General features: G+C 50.3%; 1 protein-coding gene across 1 annotated transcript in view; it reads left to right on the plus strand.

The window, feature by feature from the left end:
• Positions 1 to 323: 323 nt before the first annotated feature.
• LOC147693493 (olfactory receptor 51E1-like) overlaps positions 324 to 16,470 on the plus strand; it is a 237,600-nt gene continuing 221,453 nt past the window's right edge. Inside the window, exon 1 of the mRNA XM_086933735.1 lies at positions 324 to 367. The gene's annotated coding sequence lies outside the window, so the exon portion shown is untranslated. The remainder of the gene's footprint in view (positions 368 to 16,470) is intronic.

Below are 16,470 nucleotides of genomic sequence, written 5' to 3' on the forward strand. Positions count from 1 at the left end.
TTCATCGCTCAAATATAACGATGCCAACATTCCAGTTGTTTAGGTCTGGGCCCTCCTCTGGAGAGCACATACTCTAGGAGCCCGGCAGCAGTGAGGACGGCACCTGACGTCCGTCCATCAGTCTCTGTCCGCGCGCGAGCGCAGATTTCTGGGAAATCTGGCATTTCCTCGAGCACTCGGCGTGTTTACGCTTCAGCTCAGTGCGCGAGGGGAGCTTTCCGCAGCAGTGCGTGCGACTCTGCCTGTTCACTGACTTGGAGGAGAGCGCGCAGGCAGTGGTTCCCACGCTGCGGCCTCTGCAGCACCCAGGACGTCGGGGCCCCACGCGCACACTGGAGGGGCTCCTGTGCCGCCCCTGCCGGCCCAGGTGAGTCGGGACCTTTTGCACCTTATCCCTGACGTTGATTGTGTGCTTTGGGGTGACAGTGGTCCTATGACGCCCACCCTGGCTCTTAAAAGGCAGGAATGTATCGGTTAACCAGCTTTCAGAAGTGGCTCGAAGCATCAGTGGTGCTGGGTCAGGAAGGATCAAGCAAACTGAAATAAAAGTGTATCCTAATATTTACCGCTCTGAAGTTAGTCGAGCAGCGTTCAAACGGAAGATGATATTATTAGCACCTTTGTTTAATTCAGTGGTCGAAGTGGGGAGAAAAAAGTAGGGGAACTGTGGGTGGAGCATAAGGAGGCGGGAATAACCAGAGGATTGGATCAGTGGGAGGAGTCAGAAGTGAGGCTAAAAAGAGCAAAACATACCGATTTTTAGTATGTTTGGCATCCACAACCAATGGATACACGTTTATTTGAGATTTAATATATTAGTTAATTACATTAAAATACATTTACAACCTGGGATACATTTTCAATCACAGAATGTCCCAAATACGCTTATAAGAGGAACCAGGTGCCGTTTGTCTCCGAGCCATGCGGGTTCTTTCATCAGCGCTTCTCTTCCCTTTTCCTAACCATTTGTGAACATAAAATTTGGGAGTAAATTCTATGACAGGAGGGCCTACATGTTGGGGAGCACTGTTGAGTACATCATTCAGTGCCCCTCGGTCAATGCAAAATTGTAGTCCTACATTTTTTATGTGCTTCACGCAACATGTAATGAAACCAGCATTAAATGTCCTCTTGTTTCCTGTTATTGTATCTAGAAATAGCAATCAAAAATGAATATATACACCTAAAACAACCCAGACCTGTTGGTTTTGCAGATGCTTTTAGCATTATCAGATGAATTAGGTACAATTAATATATTAGTTGTTTGTGTAATTACTACTCAAGTTAGTTAGCAATGAGAATTGCAAATGCATCAATTCAGAAATTATGAGACTCAAACAGTGGTCGAGTCAGAAATAGCTAGTGTTCCTCTGATTATCTCAATCAGTTATTTTCTCCCCTTGAGACTACTATCCTCTGCAATCACTATTAGACACCTTCATACTTTGTCTCTCCAAAAGCACTGTAGGTGTCTAGAAATACCACCCAACAGAGACAGCATGAGGAAGGTCAAACATGAATGGCAAAATATCCTAATTTGTTAATCTTTTCCACATAATTATGGCTCTGCCATATTTTCCACTTAATACATCATCGGCCGCATAATCTGATGGTTTTAACCCCTTCGCTGCTCATGACGAGCTCAGCTCGTCATGCAGTACACTGGTCGTGTGCTTATGACGAGCTGAGCTCGTCATGAAATAATGTATTTCAAGGATCTCCAGCACAGGAGGGGAATTGCCTTAGCAGTCATGTGGTTAACAAAAAAATTGTATGTAGCTCAAATGGATCAACACACGTGACTTGTGTTGCTGTGAAGTAGAAAGCCCTTTACAAAGGTTGGCTGGTCACCGTTCTCACTGCTGCACTTGTATGTTAAACTGGTATTATTGAGGGAAAAGCTTTGCAGAGACTGTAGGATGCGTAAAAAAGTCAAAATAATAAAGTATCAGAAAATGTAACTCACATTAGGCAGCAGCCTTTCTTTGCTGCATAATTTAGCCAACACCGCAGCATCATTTTGTCCTCCATTGCTGCATAATTGCAGTGCCCTCAAAGCAGGCAACTCATGTTAAAAGTGCTTGTGCATGAAGCAGAGATGGTTGCACGTTCCTGAGACCCGCAATCCTAAAAGAATAACAATAAACTAAAAAAAACTGTAGCCCACTTTTCACGAAGTGCAAATTACACAGACCTTTCTCAGGCAACTCCGATAAAGTAAGGAACACCCCTCTTTTGTGTGCATCAAATATCTTCTGAAACACACTGGTTCAGGAACCCCTTTCTGTAGCTGCATAACATCCTTTCTGTCTGACCGCATGGGAGCCTCTGATAATTAGATCTATGAAGCTGGTTTTACAGGAGCTCACGATTTGCAGGTGACTCTCAGTTTGTGATATAATAGTTTAATTCTGCTTTAGTCAGTTACTCCTATAATCAGTGGCCCATCTGGTTTTACCACTTGTGCACTTGCTTTACGTCTCGCATGTACTGCAGTGTTCACTTAACTATTGTTGTAAATGCTAGTTTACATCACTGACACCTTTCCAGTCAGTGCTTTGTGTACATTTCTAGGCACACATTTTGTGCAGTGATTCAGGATTAATCTTAATGTCATATCCAGTCATTTAAACCCTGCACCCAGCAACAAGGCCTAAAAGGCACTGGGGCTGAGATGGCAACACCTGGCCTCTTGGGAGGCCGCTTCCCTTACCCCCTGCCAGTCCACCATAGACTGGAGTGAGAATCCACAATGGCCATAAAAGTACCTCTCCTTTCAGTCTCGGCATTTAGGCCCATGCCTATTCACACCCTCCCCATTGCTCCCATAACCTGAAGGTGATGGCCCGGCAGGGGCTGACACTGCTTCTGGCCAGGCAGGCCCCACGTGGCAAGGGGCCCAGACCAGAATGCCCCAAAGGCCAGAGCAACACCAAGCTCCCAGCTTCAAAATACAGAGGGTCAGGAGAGAGCTCGGGATGCTGGCGCCTCATTACACTGACCTGGTGCAGAAAGTTTACAGAAGCTCAAAAAAACGGCCCATGGGTGCCCCTGAAGCACCGGCCCGTCGCACAAAGCCCGACTGATCGCCTTCCCAATCTGAGGCTGTCAGTAAATGAGGTGTTCATCACACCTCACACTCTAGCAGCAGGGCCACTAAAGGTTGTCGTTTTTTCACATGATGATTGATTGCTCCCACAGTGTTGAATGCAGGCCAATGCCCCAAGACACGGAGGGGAAGGGGGAGGAGGCAACTGCAGACGCCTTCCTTAATGTGCAACACACAGGGCTGGACGATCACGCAACCATTCCTGCAATCCTGGGACGCATTTTTTAAATACAGAAGTAGGGGAACGGACTGCGTTAATTTAAATAAGTAGGGGCACGCCGTGCCCTTCCGTCCCCGCCCACTTCTACCACTGGTTTAATTGCAGATGTTACCCAGCCTCATACTGCCCAAATTCAATCGCGTGGTAGGGAGAGTTGGACCTCGGAGGTTACAAATGAAACTCGGGTCAGTTCCTACTGTCTCCAATTACAACATATACACATTTTAAGTTGATCTGAAACCCAGATTCCTCCTGCGAGATGTGTGGCCCAGGCGATATATAAACCTTTTCAAGGAACAAGGAAGCTGGGCGGAGACAGGCACAGTTCCCCTTCCTGGTGGGATGGTGGGTGTTGCCTCCCTGTTGCCTCCAACGCCAGGGGTGAAGGGCCGTCCACCTGGCTGCCTGTCCTTGCAGCTGAGTGTCCTGCTGGAGAAGAGATGAGCGTTCCGGCAGTCAGCCACATTGGCTTTGCGGCGGCTGGTGGTGTCCCTGCTGCCTGGAAGAGTTTCCTCCAGCCCAGAATGGCAGGGGGTACACACTGTGCCGCCGCAGACCGTATACTCCCCCCCTACCGGAAGTCTTACTGTGTGCTGAAGCTGGGACTTCCAGCGACAAGTAATGGATGGTGCTCAAATAATGTGCAAAATCAGTGCATTAAATGAGAAAAAATAAGGGTAGTTACTCATTAAAATGAGCTAGAGGTGTGGTGAGTGGGTGTGGCTGTATGGTACTTTACTTTAAGAGGCATGCTATGGCTGGTACATGAGCATACCCAGGCAGCCACTTTGATTTTTTTGACGCACATTCCTAGCTGCTAAAAAAAGGTAGAGAGGACTTTGTGCCAAAAAATGTGCCTTTCCTTGAGGCAGGCATGGCATTAGAGACGTGTTTTTTATTTTTTATTTTATTTGAATGTGTGCTGTGCGGCGTAGAATCAAACTTTAAAGGTTGTAAACTATGTCTAAGCATAGATTCTGGCACTGGAAGGAACTATTGTGCTAAGGTGTGTGCTGGTGCCAAGCAGTCTTAACGTGCACTAACTAGCGCAGTCAGTGGAGACATCCAAGCCCAGTAGAGATTGCGCTGCTCTAAGCTCTCCCTGTCGCCAGTGATGATACATAACGACTTCTATAATAGTTGCAGCACATACCACAACACATGAGAAACATGTTTATATAAGAAAAACAGGTAAAAAAATTACACAAAGTGAAAGCCAAACACAATAATATGTTAGGATTTACTTGTTATATAATAGTTGCACCTTCTTAATGCTATACAGTTAATTGCTGGTGTTTGGCACAATGCTATGTATTTTTCAGCACAGGAGTAGTCAGAAAATGAAAATACCACCACTTCGGACCAAAGCTCTTATGGCACCAAGCAAATAAAGTAACTCATCTTGTCCATCGCTAGAAGTGATCTCTTGTCTCTTCCATCGATCTATCCATTCACCCTTTCATCCACCATTTACCTGCTATCCACCATTTAACCTTTACATTTTGTCATCTATTCAGCCTGTCATGCATCATGCAGTTTTTCAACATTCTGTCTGTCCAACCTTCCGTATCCAAACCTATCCATCCATCTCCAAACATATCCACCCTCTCACTCTTCAATCTCTTTAGCCACCCTTTCACTCATCCATCAGTCCTTTCACTCATCCATAAACCCTTTCACTCCTTCATACCATCCACCCTTTCACTCCACCCTTCTTCCTTTGTACTCATCCATCCATCTTCCCTTTCATTTTATCCATCCATTCTTTCACTTATCCGCCCATTCCCCATTTTATCTATCTATCCATCCATTCATCTATTTATCCACCCTGTCTTTAACTCATCCGTCCATTGTTTCACTTATCCATCCTTCCATTCATTTATTCATTCATTCATTCATTCATTCATCTATAGATCCACTCTTTCACTCCCCATACATCCAGCATTTCACTCACACACCCATATATCCTTTCACGCGCACACCCATTCTTCCTTTCAATCACTCACAGACCAACCCTCCCTCTTAAGTTATTTATGAACCTTTGTCGCCGAGCAGAAATGCACACACAAAGTGCCACACATTTTCTTTTAAATATCTCCTGAGAGCTCCTCAATTCTCTCCCTCTTTATCTTGCATTTCTCTCTATAAAAAAAGACCTACATGTGCAGCCAAACAGACCTAAGCAGACACACAAAATACTCAGGTGTGATTACAGCCATATTAAACTCTTTACCTCCCATGGCTTTTTTAATTGGCGCTCTCAGGGGACTGCCTTGATTCTTGTGTTTGCTCAAATGCACAGGATAGTGTGAATGTAATTGGCCTGAATGAACCCTCTTCTGTGAAACACAGCGTGATGGTGAGCACCGGACATTATTCAAATGAGTCCTGCTGAATAGCTCAGAGGCAGTTCATCCTAAGGCTACAGAAGCAGCAACTTGGCTGCCAGAGACAGTTTCAACCCGTGCTCACCACCACTCGCAGCCAATGAGCATACTCTTTTATGAGTACCAGCACTCTCCTTGGCAGTAGATAAGTGCCGGTACTCAGAGTGATAAAACTAAAAAGTGCCAGAACTCAGTACCTGTGAGTAACGACCCATTTAAAGCACTGCTCAAAATAACGCGTACCTGTGGAGAAGCGGTAGCCCACTTGTGGTCCTCTGTACCATTATTCTCAGCCTTGGCCTTCTTAGAAGAATATGGTTTAGACATGACTTTTCTTCTTAAAACTGCAATATGGAGCTCACAGATGTAAACGTGCAGCGAGAAACTTCCGGAAAAAAGTCATATTAGAGCTTGATTTAAACCTTGGTAGAGGGAGGCATCAGTATTCTGCCCCCTGGAAAACATTTCCTGCTAGCTGGCTCCTCCTCCAGATAAAAGGGGGGCAGCAGAAATCCCTTCTCAACATGCATGTGCACCCCATAGAACACCTGGGAAATCCCCAGAGATTTCCTTATCACATTCATGCCCCATGCCCCAAATACTGTGCGAGGCAGCATTTCAGCCACATGCTGCTGGGTGCTGCAGGGGAAACACTGGCATGAGCATGGCAGTGCTTGCTGATGAGTGCCTCCACTCCCTGACATGACACGGCGGCCCCTACAATCCAGGGCTAATTCCACCAGCAGGCATAGCATGGCGGTGGAGGAAAGGTGGCAGTTTGCACCTGAGCAGAGTAAATTACCTAATTTTCGCTTCCCTTCAATACAGCATTGAGGCATCACCAGACACCCATGCCACGTGATTCTTCATGAAATAAAAAGATCCTTCCCCCTTCAATCCTCCTCCTACTTTAACTTTTTTTTACCAGAGTGCGCAATACCATGCCAACCGTGTGCGTGCTGTGAGTGTTTTCTTCACTGTTCGAGGAGTTGAGAGTTTCTTTATGTGTTGGTTGGGCACTGCGGTGCTGGCCTGATCTGCTTGCCAGCCAAGATTTGTTGCTGCGGGGGTGCCATGGTGCGGACCATGTGGCGAGTTCGGTGCATGCCTGTAAAATGGTGTTCACCGGCTCGTGGTGGTGGGTGTAGTGGGGTGGCAGTCCTGTGTCCGGCCTCCGAACCCGATATGAGGTGCACCGCATCCGTGGGCCAGGCGTGGCCCGCGGGGTAAATAAAAGGGGAGGAACCACACGTGGTTCATTTCCGTGCCATTATACCAAGTGTGTGCAGCCTAATTCCTTCTCCAGCCCAAATTATTGCCAAGCCCCACCGTTACCTTGTCCGCCCACGTCCGTGAGCTGAATCATGACTTTGGCGACAAGGGGATTCACAATCAACGCTCCGCCGGCAGGCCCTGGTTCCATGTGGGAGCCGGACCACTGCTGCCAGCAAGTGATGTCGGCTGGCCCACGGTACTGCGCACTGCAGGGAGCAGCGCAGCTGAGCCAAGGGCCACCACACCTGTACACGCATCGGTACACCACAGCCCTGCTGTGATGCCCACCACCCCCTGTGGCCCCAGAAATTGCTCAGCATGTGCCCTGAGCCACGCAGGAAGGGTGAAGACCGGTGAGTTGCAGAGTGCAACCCTCCTCACAGCGAGAGTGCAACATCTCTGGGAAGGGCAATTAAAGGGCCTAGCGTCCGGCCCACTGGGTGAAGAGCGACAGGAGCATGACCAAAGTCATCAGACAAGGACGGCACACCACTCCAAAGGCAGTAACAAGAGAAGGGGTGAAGCAGAGGCTAGAAAAAAGAGAAGAAAAAAGGAAAAGACATGGCAGATGACAACCCAGCACAGGCATAGCACAACATGCCCTTACTGGGGTGCTACCGCCATTCAGTGAACAAGACAACCCGGCGACAGCGTCCCCGCGATGAAAAATTTGGATTGAAAGACTAAAATATTATTTCGTAGCCAAAAGGGAAACCAATGGAGTGGTGAAAAGGTCCCTACTCCTCCACTACGCTGGAGATGAAATCTTCAAATTGTTTAAACATCTGCCAAACACTGGCATCACCACAGATTACGACACAGCAGTCACAGCGCTAAATGCCCACTTCGACCCCCAAATCAACCCAGATTTCTACAGATTCAATCTGCAACAGGCGCGCAAATGGGAAGGGGACTCGATCGACGCATTCTACGCCCGGCTGCTTGAGCTAGCCAGCATATGCATGGCTGACGACCAGCAGAAGGAAACTAGGGCCTAGATCATTCAAGGGTTCCGGGACAAGGCACTGAGGGCCTTATTCTACGCCAGCCGGAGATCGCCCTAGAGAACATACTCATACTGGCACAGGCCCATGACCTGTCCACAGCTGGAGGAAATGAGATGGGCCAGGCCCTCACAAAGACCCATGAGAAGTCAGGGAACATCAAAGTAGAGTGAGCTGATGCCCTTCACTCAGACACAAAATGACACACCCAAGAAGCCGAGGCCCGAGATGTGCGGGTGCTGTGTGTGTGAGGCAAAGGCAGCAAGTGAATGCCCCACACAGGGCAAGATCTGTGCAAACTGTGGGATCCCCAACCATTTTGCGGCTGGATGCAGGAAAAGAAACAGAGGAAGAGACACCAAAGGACAATGACCGTCCTCAAGAGTTGTTCGGCAGCTGTCCATCACAGACCCAGCACAACGAGAAGAATCCCAAGGGGCCAGCCAACGGTACCAGGGACCGGAAGGTTCCTCCACTGACGAGGACGAAGTGGAGACCTACCTTATCTCGTTCACCGGAGAACTCAAGCACCGCCGGAGACGAAAACCATTGTGCATGGTCAGGATTGCTGGTTCGGAGGTGAGAGAGTTCATCGACACGGGAGCCTCAGTGAATGTAATGGGCCTCCAGCAGTATCGTCGCCTCCAGCCCAGGCTGCCGATCGCACCATCCCGGGTCAAGACATTCGCCTATGGGAGCCAGTCCCCACTGCCTCTCAAGGGGAAGATCTCAGTACTGTTGAAGTCCGAAGAACAAGAGGTTATCACCACGATCCATGTCATATATCGGGAGGTGGACACACTGATCAGCAGTCACACTGCGGAGGACCTAGGACTGGAGTCGTTATCAAGGAGCATCTGAGCACACAAGGTAGATGATGTACTGGAGCAGTTCCCTGAACTCTTTTAAGGGCCGGGGTGCCTCAAGTGTGGTCCCATCAAGCTACACATTGAAAAGATGGTCACCCCTGTGGTGCTGCAACAACGGCGGATACCATTCCACCTGAGGCCCATAGTGGAAAAAGAACTCAAAAAGCTGGAACAGCAAGGGGTATTTGAAAAGGTTTCAGGGACAACACCATGTGTGTCCCCGATGGTCATCCCGGAAAAGCCCAAAACAGCCAGGGGCAATAAGCCTGTGCATCAACATGAGACTGCCCAATTGTGCAATTAAGCAAGAGTGACACATTAGCCCACTATGGACGACATAATTGCGGATGTCAATGGATCCCCATGGTTCTCCAAATTAGATCTTAGCGCTGGGTATCACCAGCTCCCCTTGGTGGAAAAGAGCAGGTACATTACAATGTTCAGCACCCATCTGGGGCTGCGGCGGTACAAACTACTACATTTTGTGATATCCTCCGCAGTAGAGGTATTTCAGAACACCATCCGTGAGCTGCTCTCTGGCCTACCCAGAGTCATCAACGTCAGTGACGACATTTTGATCCACTCCGCCACTGCAGCCAACCACCACAGACATCTGAGAAATACCATGCGCCGCCTCTGCGAGCACGTTGTGACACTACATTGGAAACCTATTCTTCCAACCCTTGCTGGAGTTTTTCAGGTACATTTTCAAACAGGAAGGCATCCAAGTGGCCTCGTGGAAGTCTAAGGCAATCGGCAATGCACCTGCCCCCGCCCCACCTACAGAAGTGTGAAGTTTCCTTGGCATGGGTCCCTACTGCGGGAGGTTCATCCCGGATCTTGCAACCGCTGCTGAGAGGCTGCGAGTTCTCACGAAGCCTGACGCCAAATGGACATGGGGACAACGTGAAGAAGAGGCATTTCAGAACACCAAGGACGCCCTCCTAGGGGAAGCCACGCTGGTGTATTTCAACCCGGCAAAGCACACTGAACTAATGATGGACATGAGCCCGGTAGGACTAGGAGCAGTGCTGGCCCAGGAGTAGGAGCCTGGGCATTGGTCAGCCCCATTATTTGCCAGCAAGTCGCTGACCCCCACAGAAGCCAGGAACGCTCAAATCGAGCGAGAAGCACTTGCCATCAAGTGGTCTTGCAAACACTTCCATCTGTACCTGCGAAGTCAACCCTTCACTGTCGTAACTGACCATCAGCCGCTGGTTCCCCTCTTCAAAGGTCCTCCCCTCACCTGTCTCCGCTGATCGAACGGTGGGCTATCCAACTCCAGCCATACCAGATGGAAGTGGTCTACTGACCTGGGGCAGAAAACCCAGCAGACTTTCTATCCCAACACTCCTCGCAAGGGAAAAAGGTCAACGACGTAGAAGGGTCAGAGGAACACATCCAACTGATCTCTATCACAGTGTGCCCCCAAGCAATGACGATTGAAGATATCAAGAAAGCAGACAAACAAGACTCAGTATACATCAGAACCCTCCAAGCTGTCCAGAAAGGATCATAGAAAGACTTCCTGCAACAAGCAAATGCATGGGCGCCAGAAGACAAGGAAGAGCTCACCAAGATATGGAGGGTGATAAGCGAGCTGAGCGCCACCAAGGACGGAGTACTCCTGTGAGGCTCATGCTTAGTGACCCCCCCAAAGGCAACAGGCTACCCAGCTGGCCCACGGTGGGCACCAGGGCACCACCAAGATGAAAGCCAGAATGAGTGAAAAGGTCTGCTTCCCAGAGATCTGGTACGTCAATGTCCTGCTTGCCAGATGACGGGCATGCCAGAACCTCCTGCCCCGGTGATCACCGAAGAGGCTTGCACTGACCCATGGTCAAAGGTGGGTATGGACTTTGGGAGCTGCCCTGGCGGGAGACACAGACTCGACCTAGTGGATGCTCATTCCAAGTATCCATAGTGGAAACTATCCCCTTCAATGCCTTCACTCATGTGGCGCCTGGCCTGGAAAAGGTATTTGCGACATTTGGATTCCCTGCCGAGATTCGGAGTGATAATGGACCACCTGTCCACGGAGCGGAGTTTGCCACATTTCTCAACCAGCGGACCACGCCTCAGTGGCCTCAAGCCAATTGGGACGTGGAATGGTTCATGAGGGCACTAAACAAAATGGTACGCATCACCTCCGTGGAACAAGCGGACCCAGAGGAGCACCTCCACTCCTTCCTTCGATAATACAGGAGTACTCCACACTGTACGACACTCCAAACACCCTGGGTGCTCATGTTCAATGGACCGCAAAGAGACCTGATTCCTACTAGTCTGGGATGGTGGTCCCACCTAATGACATCCAAGACACTCAGGCAAGACGGGAACGACCAAGCTAGCGCCAGGCGTCATGCCACGAGAAGGTCCCTCCAACAGGGGCATCAAATATACTCAAAGGCCACCGACCCGACGGAAATTTCTGAACCACTCATGAGTCTGGTATCTAGAGTGTAGTGACCAACAGCAGCACCATGGTGACCGCCCGGAGAGGGTGCAAGGAAATATCCCGGGACATCTCATGGTTCAAAAAGGTTCTGTCTGCTTCAAGAAAGCAGGGCTCCCTGACCCTTCCGGACCTTGACAGCAGCAACCCCTGTCCGGAGAGTGGACACACCGGGAACCCAGAACAGAATCAGACGCCAGTGGCACCACAAAGCCCAACACCGACCAAGCCTCAGTGAGATGAACCACCTCTCCAAAGCCATCCCCATCACTTCAGTCTCACCCGGCCCAATCAGCGTCTCCAAGGGTTCGCCTGCTGACTTTCCTAGGCTGCTGTTGAAGCATCTATGGTGTTTAATAGACTTCGAAGACAGCTGCCAAAAGAACTGATTTGGGAAGGGATGTTGTGTGTCAGCGGTCCTGTGTTCCAGCCTGCGAGCTGGATATGAGGTGCACCCCATCCGCGGGACAGACATGACCCACTGAGTTAAATAAAAGTGGAGGAACCGCATGTGGTTCATCTCCCGGCCACTATACCAAGTGCGCGCAGCGTCATTCCTTCTCCCATGAATTATTACTAACCCCCAGTGGGGGCTGTCCTTCCAGGTGCCGCCCTTTTGGGCTTGTTGGATGCTCATGGCCTGTGGTGCGCTGTAATGTGGGGTACTGCTATGCTGAAGAGTGTGGCAGGACTTAGGACGATTGCGGGAGCCAGCAGAGAGTATGATGAGAGCGTGAGGGAGGTGTGGCCTGCGGTTTTTCGGCATCTGAGCCTCCTCCATTCTCCGTTCTTGTGCATCCAGGCCGGTGTGTGCTGTGCTTGCCTCCAGCCAGCTGGGGAGGGGGCGTGTTGGAGACTCCTTGGCTACTGAGGGAAGGCTGTGCTGTTTCTTCGTGGGGTCTCCGGTGCTCCGGCCCCCATTGAGTGTTGCAGGTGTTGATTTATCTTCCAAGCTTCAGGGTTTCTGAGAGATGTAGACTGCTATGGTGAAATCTGTTGAATGCCCCGGGGGCCCGCATGGTGTTTTGGCATCTGCTTGAGGTGCGGCAGACTCGCCATGGGCCAGGATTCAGCGAGGCTGCCCGGCTGGAGTAGTACCATCATGGCGACACTCCCCACCCCCAGGCATCTAGCATGCATGCAAATAAATACACACCACACAAATTTGTTATTGGTAAAAAATTGCTGCAGGTTTATTACATACAACGTTATGTAATATGTTATGTAATATGGTGGGTTATCTTATGGGCGATCCAAGGGCAGGCAGCATTCTCACCACCTGCCCCCCTGATGAGCCAAGCAGCACTGGGGGAAACCCCTTCTGTGCTGCCCCTTCTGGTGACCCTCCTCCGAGATCACGTGACACTTAATACTCCCGCCCCTTTCAGGGCGGAGCGTAGCAAGGCAAGCCCCCGGTTGTTCAGGCCCACAACCGCCCGAAGGATAACGGGGTGCCGACGCGGTTTCCAGGAACCTCCCATGAGGCTCCTGGGCTCTGGCTCTGGCACCCCTATGTGCCGTGCAGAGGTACCCTTCTGTACCCATCTGTTTCCAGATCGCCCTGTAACTCCGCCACAGCTCTGGCGGCGGCCACCGTAGTCGACAGGGCCCCCCACCAAAACAGCTCCATATTCCCATGCAACTTCTCCTATACAGGCCCCCTGCCAAACTTGGGCCGGAGACCCAACCTATATCCCAGTGACCGGACTGGTTCTCCCGTGAGAAAGTTCCATCGCTTGCATGGCTCTGCCCAGTGCCACTCGGGCAGGGCGGATTAGGCACTATGGACTGGTTGCACCAGGCTGCCCTGTGTGTCTTGCCCACCTGTGCCCCACGTCTAGAGGGGCGGCAGCCCACTTGTTTGCTGACCGTTCCCACACCCGCCTGCCCACTTAGGCTGAAAGGGTGAAACGGAATATGTTTTCGCATTTGCCTTGTCATTCTGCTTCTTAAATCCTGCCGCACCTGGTTTTCCTTAACTGATAGTATGTGACCAAGAGCAAGGGATCACCAATTCTGCTCCTACACTGGTGGATCCCCCCGGGCCTACAGGCTCGCAGAATGTCTGAACTATGCTGTAGTCTTTTGTGCTTGCCACCTTGCTTCGCCATTTCTTGGGACGGCAGCACAAGGTGACCGAGGACAGTCCGCTTGGCATGCCCCCGTGAGCCACCGTGGTCATGGGGACCCACAAAGCACCCAATCCCACCTGGGCGTACCTCAAACTTGAGGATGGCTTCCACAGCTGTGAGGCCTATTTACTGTTTTTTGCAAATTGGCCTTTCCTGGTTGACAGCACTGCATTATAGCAGCGCGTGTGCCCAAGGGGCCCTCCGTCACAGCATAGACGTATATGTTACCTGATTACTGCATCACCATACCACACCGCTTCCATTAATGTGCTATGTTGTAAGCGGTAGGTACCTAACTTATCTTAATTGACAAGATATAAACCGCAAGGTTAGAGGCACCCATGGGTTAACCTGTTTACTGATTCTTGCCCATAGCACCCTTCTGGATGGTGAAGTAAAACTACCTAACCAGTCACCCCACCTGTGTCCCCTGAATCACCCTCCATCCTCCTGTTTCATAGTCAGCTGCTAAAGGGGGGGGGGTCAATCACTTCCACATCCCTCCTCCTGCTGAGTAATGGTCTTGCCCAACACTTGGAGGCATGATAGCTACATTGGTGTAGGAGATGCAGCCGGCATAGACTACGATAGGGGATCCTGCTCTATGGACCCGTGGCCGCTTACCTAGCCTTCCTTTATGCCCAGGGCTACCTCAGGTGATGCTTTAACTCCAAATTGATAGGACTGTGCAGGAGCAGGCTTGTGACTTCACCTGCACACGGGACCCAACAGGCAGGTTGGCCCCGACTAACCTTGTGTTCTGGTGCCAGATTTGGGAAAGTGTTTAACCTGATCCATCGACTACTGTGCTGTTTGAGTGCTAATGTAAGGAGGGGACGCTAACCTCCCCAAACTCTGTGGCCACCCCAGCCTGCGCAAGCTTGCTAAAACAACTAGAATCTGAAAGCAATCAAGCCTCCCGCAAAACCCAGTGGCCATGCCGCCAATCTTTTGTCTTCCAACTATGTACGGATAATGGAAAACTCCTACACCTACAGGAAATGGATATCTTAGGACCTGTCCCTTCACTCTAGGCCAAGCCCCACCCCCCAGGTGGTCTGGGTGCCCAGCCTTTGCTAATGTGTACCAGGGAGCAGCAAGTCGGAGGGAACGAGGGAGGTGGAACAGTATGACCACTACCTTCCCATTCTAGGATACTGGGGATGCCTGGTGTTCCTTCTACACCGTTGCCCCTTGTGCTCTAATCCGGTGTATCCCCCAACCTCTTGAGTAGGGTGCACTTTTGCTGGTGACCCCTCCCACACTCGCCGTGCTGCCAAGGCTAACAGGCAGTTGCTTCTGGATGGCCGAAGCGACATGCCCCAGCTTAGCGGTCTTGAACACACCTTTTGGAGCTAAACTACTACTGCAGTTGGATGGTTTCACTCTGGTTCGCACATGTATGTATGTGTCTCCCTGAATCGCTTGCCATGGCTATTTTTGTAGCTATGTCGCTGTGCTCTAATCCTGTATCCTTTGCAACGATGCAACCTGCAACTATGGTCCGCTGCTCATGTAAAGCGCTCTGATCAATCAGGTTCTGGCCAGTGCTACATAAAACCATTAAAGTATAAAACCTTTCACATATAAAAACCTTTCCAGTAAATATGTCTACTGTGCATCTGACATGAGGGGGCTGCTGTTTAGGCTGGCTATAACCTGTTGTCTGCCCACCCTTACGGCCTATGGAAATTGTGCCAAACTCTTGCTTTCTACACTGCCGAGTGAGCTTACAGTATTCAACAACATTCCATAAAATTTCCATGCCCGACTGATTGTGGAAATGTGTACTTGTGACCATAAAAACCTCAAGGGAGCTGCCCCCCCCGTCACACCCCTTGCGTACTTGATCGAGCTAGTCTGTGCCTAGGTGGTATTGCCTCCAGACTGGTATTTTGCTGTTACTGTCATTACCTGTGGATATATGCTCCAACAGAAAATCATAACGGACATGCCAGGGTTGTTGGTGTAGTCCAAGGTGCTAGCTGCAAGGCAAATAAGCAGCACGGAGGTTGTAACTAACCTTGCCAACTTTCCACATGAGCGCGCTGATGCAGACAATGTTGCTCTTGATGCAGCCAGAACCTCCTCCCTGCCATGAACATTCTGTTTTTACCTGCCTCTAGGCCACGCAATAAGTGAAATCTGCTCTCCCACCTTGGGGTTGCGGTAGACCGCAAAAGAAGACTGAACCAAGACCTAGATCCCACTTACCTCACTAAGGAGAGGCTACCACAGTGTGTACCCACCACTCAAATCCCAATTTAGCGATGCATATGCTGTTGTGTCAGATGGGGAAAATTAGAGGCAGTGCCCTGGGACAATGTCGGAGAAAAGGAACACAGAACAGGGAGGGGCGGGTGAGCCGAATATTCCCTCCCCCATTATTCCCTGTTCTGCTTTACTAATCGTACATTACAGTCAAAACCTTTATTGCTCCTAATGCCCCTCAAACGATTTAAAAGAGCCCTGAACTTGTGAAGCCGCATAGAGGGACCATGAAATTCTACCCCTATGCCAAGCCAGCAGGTGGCTGTTCTAGCTGTCAATTCGTGCCTGCAGGCTGTGGCAGCTCCTCCGTACGCCCCCACGCAACATTAATATGGTGGGCGCTATCAGGGATGGATACACAAGTACAAGGGCAAAGGGGGCCCAAAACCGCAAATTGTTCCCCAGATGTTTACTGCTCCTTATTAGGTTAATTAGCACCCGCAATGGCCTCAATGGTGTTTTCTATGTTCGTGACTTGTGCGTGGTTGCAGGGCAGTCAATGGGGGCAGGGAACACCCACAAGCGATAACATTGTTGGTCTGAAAGTGCAAGCGGCCTCCTATTTTGGTGAAGGGTGCTGCCCACGGGGAGAGAATGCATGTGTGAGCTAACACCCAGCCTGTGTGCCTCTTTTGGAATACAGCAATGCACCTCTCTTACGCTGCATTCCAGCCTCCCGTGTGTGGCTACTGCAATTACCAATTTTGCCTTATACTCCCTTCGACAGTAGAGGTTCACAACGCCTAAC

This window comes from Lissotriton vulgaris, chromosome 8, assembly GCF_964263255.1.
Source record: "Lissotriton vulgaris chromosome 8, aLisVul1.2, whole genome shotgun sequence".
Classification (NCBI taxonomy): domain Eukaryota; kingdom Metazoa; phylum Chordata; class Amphibia; order Caudata; family Salamandridae; genus Lissotriton; species Lissotriton vulgaris.